We start from the raw sequence: 7,773 nt of genomic DNA on the forward strand, positions 1-7,773 counted from the left end.
CCTGTCTTGCCCTGTTCTTGTGCTGAGGCTGCACGCTGCACTCTGCTCTCCTCATGCTGAGTTCCCTGTCTTGCTCTGTTCTTTCGCTGAGGCTGCACGCTGCACTCTGCTCTCCTCATGCTGAGTTCCCTGTCTTGCTCTGTTCTTTCGCTGAGGCTGCACGCTGCACTCTGCTCTCCTCATGCTGAGTTTCCTGTCTTGCTCTGTTCTTGTGCTGAGGCTGCACGCTGCACTCTGCTCTCCTCATGCTGAGTACCCTGTCTTGCTCTGTTCTTGTGCTGAGGCTGCACGCTGCACTCTGCTCTCCTCATGCTGAGTTCCCTGTCTTGCCCTGTTCTTGTGCTGAGGCTGCACGCTGCACTCTGCTCTCCTCATGCTGAGTTCCCTGTCTTGCTCTGTTCTTGTGCTGAGGCTGCACGCTGCACTCTGCTCTCCTCATGCTGATTTCCCTGTCTTGCTCTGTTCTTGCGCTGAGGCTGCACGCTGCACTCTGCTCTCCTCATGCTGAGTTCCCTGTCTTGCTCTGTTCTTGCGCTGAGGCTGCACGCTGCACTCTGCTCTCCTCATGCTGAGTTCCCTGTCTTGCTCTGTTCTTGCGCTGAGGCTGCACGCTGCACTCTGCTCTCCTCATGCTGAGTTCCCTGTCTTGCTCTGTTCTTGCGCTGAAGGTACACGCTGCTCTCTGCTCTCCTCATGCTGAGTTCCCTGTCTTGCTCTGTTCTTGCGCTGAGGCTGCACGCTGCACTCTGCTCTCCTCATGCTGAGTTCCCTGTCTTGCTCTGTTCTTGCGCTGAGGCTGCACGCTGCACGCTGCTCTCTTCATGCTGAGTTCCCTGTCTTGCTCTGTTCTTTCGCTGAGCCTGCACACCGCACTCTGCTCTCCTCATGCTGAGTTCCCTGTCTTGCCCTGTTCTTGTGCTGAGGCGGCACGCTGCACTCTGTTCTCCTCATGCTGAGTTCCCTGTCTTGCTCTGTTCTTGTGCTGAGGCTGCACGCTGCACTCTGCTCACCTCATGCTGAGTTCCCTATCTTGCCCTGTTCTTGTGCTGAGGCTGCACGCTGCACTCTGCTCTCCTCATGCTGAGTTCCCTGTCTTGCTCTGTTCTTGCGCTGAGGGTGCACGCTGCACTCTGCTCTCCTCATGCTGAGTCCCTGTCTTGCTCTGTTCTTGCGCTGAGGCTGTACGCTGCACTCTGCTCTCCTCATGCTGAGTTCCCTGTCTTGCTCTGTTCTTGCGCTGAGGCTGCATGCTGCACTCTGCTCTCCTCATGCTGAGTTCCCTGTGAGTTCCCTGTCTTGCCCTGTTCTTGTGCTGAGGCTGCACGCTGCACTCTGCTCTCCTCATGCTGAGTTCCCTGTCTTGCTCTGTTCTTGCGCTGAGGCTGCACGCTGCACTCTGCTCTCCTCATGCTGAGTTCCCTGTCTTGCTCTGTTCTTGCGCTGAGGCTGCACGCTGCACTCTGCTCTCCTCATGCTGAGTTCCCTGTCTTGCTTTGTTCTTGCGCTGAGGCTGCACGCTGCACTCTGCTCTCCTCATGCTGAGTCCCCTGTCTTGCTCTGTTCTTGCGCTGAGGGTGCACGCTGCACTCTGCTCTCCTCATGCTGAGTCCCTGTCTTGCTCTGTTCTTGCGCTGAGGCTGCACGCTGCACTCTGCTCTCCTCATGCTGAGTTCCCTGTCTTGCTCTGTTCTTGCGCTGAGGCTGCACGCTGCACTCTGCTCTCCTCATGCTGAGTGCCCTGTCTTGCTATGTTCTTGCGCTGAGGCTGCACGCTGCACGCTGCTCTGCTCATGCTGAGTTCCCTGTCTTGCTCTGTTCTTGCGCTGAGGCTGCACGCTGCACTCTGCTCTCCTCATGCTGAGTTCCCTGTCTTGCTCTGTTCTTGCACTGAGGCTGCACGCTGCACTCTGCTCTCCTCATGCTGAGTTCCCTGTCTTGCCCTGTTCTTGCGCTGAGGCTGCACGCTGCACTCTGCTCTCCTCATGCTGAGTTCCCTGTCTTTCTCTGTTCTTTCGCTGAGGCTGCACGCTGCACTCTGTTCTCCTCATGCTGAATTCCCTGTCTTGCTCTGTTCTTGTGCTGAGGCTGGACGCTGCACTCTGCTCTCCTCATGCTGAGTTCCCTGTCTTGCCCTGTTCTTGTGCTGAGGCTGCACGCTGCACTCTGCTCTCCTCATGCTGAGTTCCCTGTCTTGCCCTGTTCTTGTGCTGAGGCTGCACGCTGCACTCTGCTCTCCTCATGCTGAGTTCCCTGTCTTGCCCTGTTCTTGCGCTGAGGCTGCACGCTGCACTCTGCTCTCCTCATGCTGAGTTCCCTGTCTTGCTCTGTTCTTGCGCTGAGGGTGCACGCTGCACTCTGCTCTCCTCATGCTGAGTCCCTGTCTTGCTCTGTTCTTGCGCTGAGGCTGCACGCTGCACTCTGCTTTCCTCATGCTGAGTTCCCTGTCTTGCTCTGTTCTTGCGCTGAGGCTGCACGCTGCACTCTGCTCTCTTCATGCTGAGTTCCCTGTCTTGCTATGTTCTTGCGCTGAGGCTGCACGCTGCACGCTGCTCTCCTCATGCTGAGGTCCCTGTCTTGCTCTGTTCTTGCGCTGAGGTTGCACGCTGCACTCTGCTCTCCTCATGCTGAGTCCCTGTCTTGCTCTGTTCCTGCGCTGAGGCTGCACGCTGCACTCTGCTTTCCTCATGCTGAGGTCCCTGTCTTGCTCTGTTCTTGTGCTAAGGCTGCACGCCGCACTCTGCTCTCCTCATGCTGAGTTCCCTGTCTTGCCCTGTTCTTGTGCTGAGGCTGCACGCCGCACTCTGCTCTCCTCATGCTGAGTTCCCTGTCTTGTCCTGTTCTTGTGCTGAGGCTGCACGCTGCACTCTGCTCTCCTCATGCTGAGTTCCCTGTCTTGCCCTGTTCTTGTGCTGAGGCTGCATGCTGCACTCTGCTCTCCTCATGCTGAGTTCCCTGTCTTGCCCTGTTCTTGTGATGAGGCTGCATGCTGCACTCTGCTCTCCTCATGCTGAGTTCCCTGTCTTGCTCTGTTCTTGCGCTGAGGGTGCACGCTGCACTCTGCTCTCCTCATGCTGAGTCCCTGTCTTGCTCTGTTCTTGCGCTGAGGCTACACGCTGCACTCTGCTCTCCTCATGCTGAGTTCCCTGTTTTGCTCTGTTCTTGCGCTGAGGCTTCATGCTGCTCTCCTCATGCTGAGTTCTCTGTCTTGCTCTGTCCGTGCGCTGAGGCTGCACGCTGCACTCTGCTCTCCTCATGCTGAGTTCCCTGTCTTGCTCTGTTCTTGCGCTGAGGCTGCACGCTGTTCTTGCGCTGAGGCTGCACACTGCACTCTGCTCTCCTCATGCTGAGTTCCCTGTCTTGCTCTGTTCTTGCGCTGAGGGTGCACGCTGCACTCTGCTCTCCTTATGCTGAGTCCCTGTCTTGCTCTGTTCTTGCGCTGAGGCTACACGCTGCACTCTGCTCTCTTCATGCTGAGTTCCCTGTCTTGCTCTGTTCTTGCGCTGAGGCTGCACGCTGCACTGTGCTCTTCTCATGCTGAGTTCCCTGTCTTGCTCTGTTCTTGTGCTGAGGCTGCACGCTGCACTCTGCTCTCTTCATGCTGAGTTCCCTGTCTTGCTATGTTCTTGCGCTGAGGCTGCACGCTGCACGCTGCTCTGCTCATGCTGAGTTCCCTGTCTTGCTCTGTTCTTGCGCTGAGGCTGCACGCTGCACTCTGCTCTCCTCATGCTGAGGTCCCTGTCTTGCTCTGTTCTTGCGCTGAGGCTGCACGCTGCACTCCGCTCTCCTCATGCTGAGTTCCCTGTCTTGCTCTGTTCTTGCGCTGAGGCTGCATGCTGCACTCTGCTATCCTCATGCTGAGTTCCCTGTCTTGCTCTGTTCTTGCTTTGAGGCTGCACGCTGCATTCTGCTCTCCTCATGCTGAGTTCCCTGTCTTGCTCTTTTCTTGTGCTGAGGCTGCATGCTGCACGCTGCTCTCCTCATGCTGAGTTCCCTGTCGTGCTCTTTTCTTGTGCTGAGGCTGCACGCTGCTCTCCTCATGCTGAGTTCCCTGTCTTGCTCTGTTCTTGTGCTGAGGCTGCACGCTGCACGCTGCTCTCCTCATGCTGAGTATGCTGAGTCCCCTTTCTTGCCCTGTTCTTGAGCAGAGGCTGCACGCTGCACTCTGCTCTCCTCATGCTGAGTCCCCTTTCTTGCTCAGTTCTTGCGCTGAGGCTGCACGCTGCACTCTGCTCTCCTCATGCTGAGTTCCCTGTCTTGCTCTGTTCTTGCGCTGAGGCTGCACACTGCACTCTGCTCTCCTCATGCTGAGTCACCTGTCTTTCTCTGTTCTTGCTCTGAAGCTGCACGCTGCACTCTGCTCTCCTCATGCTGAGTTCCCTGTCTTACTCTGTTCTTGCGCTGAGGCTGCACGCTGCACTCTGCTCTCCTCATGCTGAGTCACCTGTTTTGCTCTGTTCTTGCTCTGAGGCTGCACGCTGCACTCTACTCTCCTCATGCTGAGTCCCCTGTCTTGCTCTGTTCTTGCGCTGAGGCTACACGCTTCAATCTGCTCTCCTCATGCTCAGTTCCCTGTCTTGCTCTGTTCTTGCGCTGAGGCTGCACACTGCACTCTGCTCTCCTCATGCTGAGTTCCCTGTCTTGCTCTGTTCTTGCACTGAGGCTGCATGCTGCACTCTGCTCTACTCATGCTGAGTTCCCTGTTTTGCTCTGTTCTTGCCCTGAGGCTGCACGCTGCACTCTCTCTCCTCATGCTGAGTACCCTGTCTTGCTCTGTTCTTGTGCTGAGGCTGCATGCTGCAATCTGCTCTCCTCATGCTGAGTTCCCTGTCTTGCTCTGTTCTTGCGCTGAGGCTGCACGCTGCACTCTGCTCTCCTCATGCTGAGTTCCCTGTTTTGCACTGTTCTTGCGCTGAGGCTGCACGCTGCACTCTGCTCTCCTCATGCTGAGTTCCCTGTCTTGCTCTGTTCTTGCGCTGAGGCTGCACTCTGCTCTCCTCATGCTGAGTACCCTGTCTTGCTCTGTTCTTGCGCTGAGGCTGCACGCTGCACTCTGCTCTACTCATGCTGAGTTCCCTGTTTTGCTCTGTTCTTGACCTGAGGCTGCACGCTGCACTCTGCTCTCCCCATGCTGAGTTCCCTGTCTTGTTCTGTTCTTGCGCTGAGGCTGCATGCTGCACTCTGCTCTCCTCATGCTGAGTTCCCTGTCTTGCTCTGTTTGTGCGCTATGGCTGCATGCTGCACTCTGCTCTCCTCATGCTGAGTTCCCTGTCTTGCTCTGTTCTTGCACTGAGGCTGCACGCTGCACTCTGCTCTTCTCATGCTGAGTCACCTGTCTTGCTCTGTTCTTGCTCTGAAGCTGCACGCTGCACTCTGCTCTCCTCATGCTGAGTTCCCTGTCTTGCCCTGTTCTTGTGCTGAGGCTGCTCGCTGCACTCTGCTCTACTCATGCTGAGTTCCCTGTTTTGCTCTGTTCTTGACCTGAGGCTGCACGCTGCACTCTGCTCTCCCCATGCTGAGTTCCCTGTCTTGTTTTGTTCTTGCGCTGAGGCTGCACGCTGCACTCTGCTCTCCTCATGCTGAGTCACCTGCCTTGCTCTGTTCTTGCTCTGAAGCTGCACGCTGCACTCTGCTCTCCTCATGCTGAGTTCCCTGTCTTGCCCTGTTCTTGTGCTGAGGCTGCACGCTGCATTCTGCTCTCCTCGTGCTGAGTTCCCTGTCTTGCCCTGTTCTTGTGCTGAGGCTGCACGCTGCACTCTGCTCTCCTCATGCTGAGTTCCCTGTCTTGCTCTGTTCTTGCCCTGAGGCTGCACGCTGCACTCTGCTCTCCTCATGCTGAGTCACCTGTTTTGCTCTGTTCTTGTTCTGAGGCTGCACGCTGCACTCTGCTCTCCTCATGCTGAGTCCCCTGTCTTGCTCTGTTCTTGAGCTGAGGCTGCACGCTGCACTTTGCTCTCCTCATGCTCAGTTCCCTGTCTTGCTCTGTTCTTGCGCTGAGGCTGCACACTGCACTCTGCTCTCCTCATGCTGAGTTCCCTGTCTTGCTCTGTTCTTGCGCTGAGGCTGCACGCTGCACTCTGCTCTTCTCATGCTGAGTACCCTGTCTTGCTCTGCTCTTGTGCTGAGGCTGCATGCTGCACTCTGTTCTACTCATGCTGAGTACCCTGTCTTGCTCTGTTCTTGCGCTGAGGCTGCATGCTGCACTCTGCTCTACTCATGCTGAGTTCCCTGTTTTGCTCTGTTCTTGCCCTGAGGCTGCACGCTGCACTCTGCTCTCCTCATGCTGAGTTCCCTGTCTTGCTCTGTTCTTGCGCTGAGGCTGCACGCTGCACTCTGCTCTTCTTATGCTGAGTACCCTGTCTTGCTCTGCTCTTGTGCTGAGGCTGCATGCTGCACTCTGTTCTACTCATGCTGAGTACCCTGTCTTGCTCTGTTCTTGCGCTGAGGCTGCATGCTGCACTCTGCTCTACTCATGCTGAGTTCCCTGTTTTGCTCTGTTCTTGCCCTGAGGCTGCACGCTGCACTCTGCTCTCCTCATGCTGAGTTCCCTGTCTTGCTCTGTTCTTGCGCTGAGGCTGCACTCTGCTCTCCTCATGCTGAGTACCCTGTCTTGCTCTGTTCTTGCGCTGAGGCTGCACGCTGCCCTCTGCTCTACTCATGCTGAGGTCCCTGTTTTGCTCTGTTCTTGACCTGAGGCTGCACGCTGCACTCTGCTCTCCCCATGCTGAGTTCCCTGTCTTGTTCTGTTCTTGCGCTGAGGCTGCATGCTGCACTCTGCTCTCCTCATGCTGAGTTCCCTGTCTTGCTCTGTTTGTGTGCTGAGGCTGCATGCTGCACTCTGCTCTCCTCATGCTGAGTTCCCTGTCTTGCTCTGTTCTTGCGCTGAGGCTGCACGCTGCACTGTGCTCTCCTTATGCTGAGTTCCCTGTCTTGCTCTGTTCTTGCGCTGAGGCTGCACTCTGTTCTCCTTATGCTGAGTTCCCTGTCTTGCTCTGTTCGTGCGCTGAGGCTGTACGTTGCACTCTGCTCTCTTCATGCTGATTTCCCTGTCTTGCTATGTTCTTGCGCTGAGGCTGCACGCTGCACGCTGCTCTGCTCATGCTGAGTTCCCTGTCTTGCTCTGTTCTTCTGCTGAGGCTGCATGCTGCACTCTGCTCCCCTCATGCTGAGTTCCCTGTCTTGCTCTGTTCGTGCGCTGAGGCTGCACGCTGCACTCTGCTCTCCACATGCTGAGTTCCCGGTCTTGCTCTGTTCTGGCGCTGAGGCTGCACGCTGCTCTCCTCATCCTGAGTTCCCTGTCTTGCTCTGTTCTTGCGCTGAGGCTGCACGTTGCACTCTGCTATCCTCATGCTGAGTTCCCCGTCTTGCTCTGTTCTTGCGCTGAGGCTGCACGCTGCACTCTGCTCTCCTCATGCAGAGTTCCCTGTCTTGCTCTGTTCTTGCGCTGAGGCTGCACTCTGCTCTCCTCATGCTGAGTTCCCTGTCTTGCTCTGTTCTTGCCCTGAGGCTTCACGCTGCACGCTGCTCTCCTCATGCTGAGTTCCCTGTCTTGCTCTGTTCTTGCGCTGAGGCTGCACGCTGCACTCTGCTCTCCTCATGTTGAGTTCCCTTTCTTGCTCTGTTCTCACGCTGAGGCTGCACGCTTCACTCTGCTCTCCTCATGCTGAGTTCCCTGTCTTGCTCTGTTCTTGCGCTGAGGCTGCACGCTGCACTCTGCTCTCCACATGCTGAGTTCCCTGTCTTGCTCTGTTCTTGCACTGAGGCTGCACGCTGCAC

This window comes from Ambystoma mexicanum, chromosome 2p, assembly GCF_040938575.1.
Source record: "Ambystoma mexicanum isolate Mex_15411 chromosome 2p, UKY_AmexF1_1, whole genome shotgun sequence".
NCBI classification, from domain to species: domain Eukaryota; kingdom Metazoa; phylum Chordata; class Amphibia; order Caudata; family Ambystomatidae; genus Ambystoma; species Ambystoma mexicanum.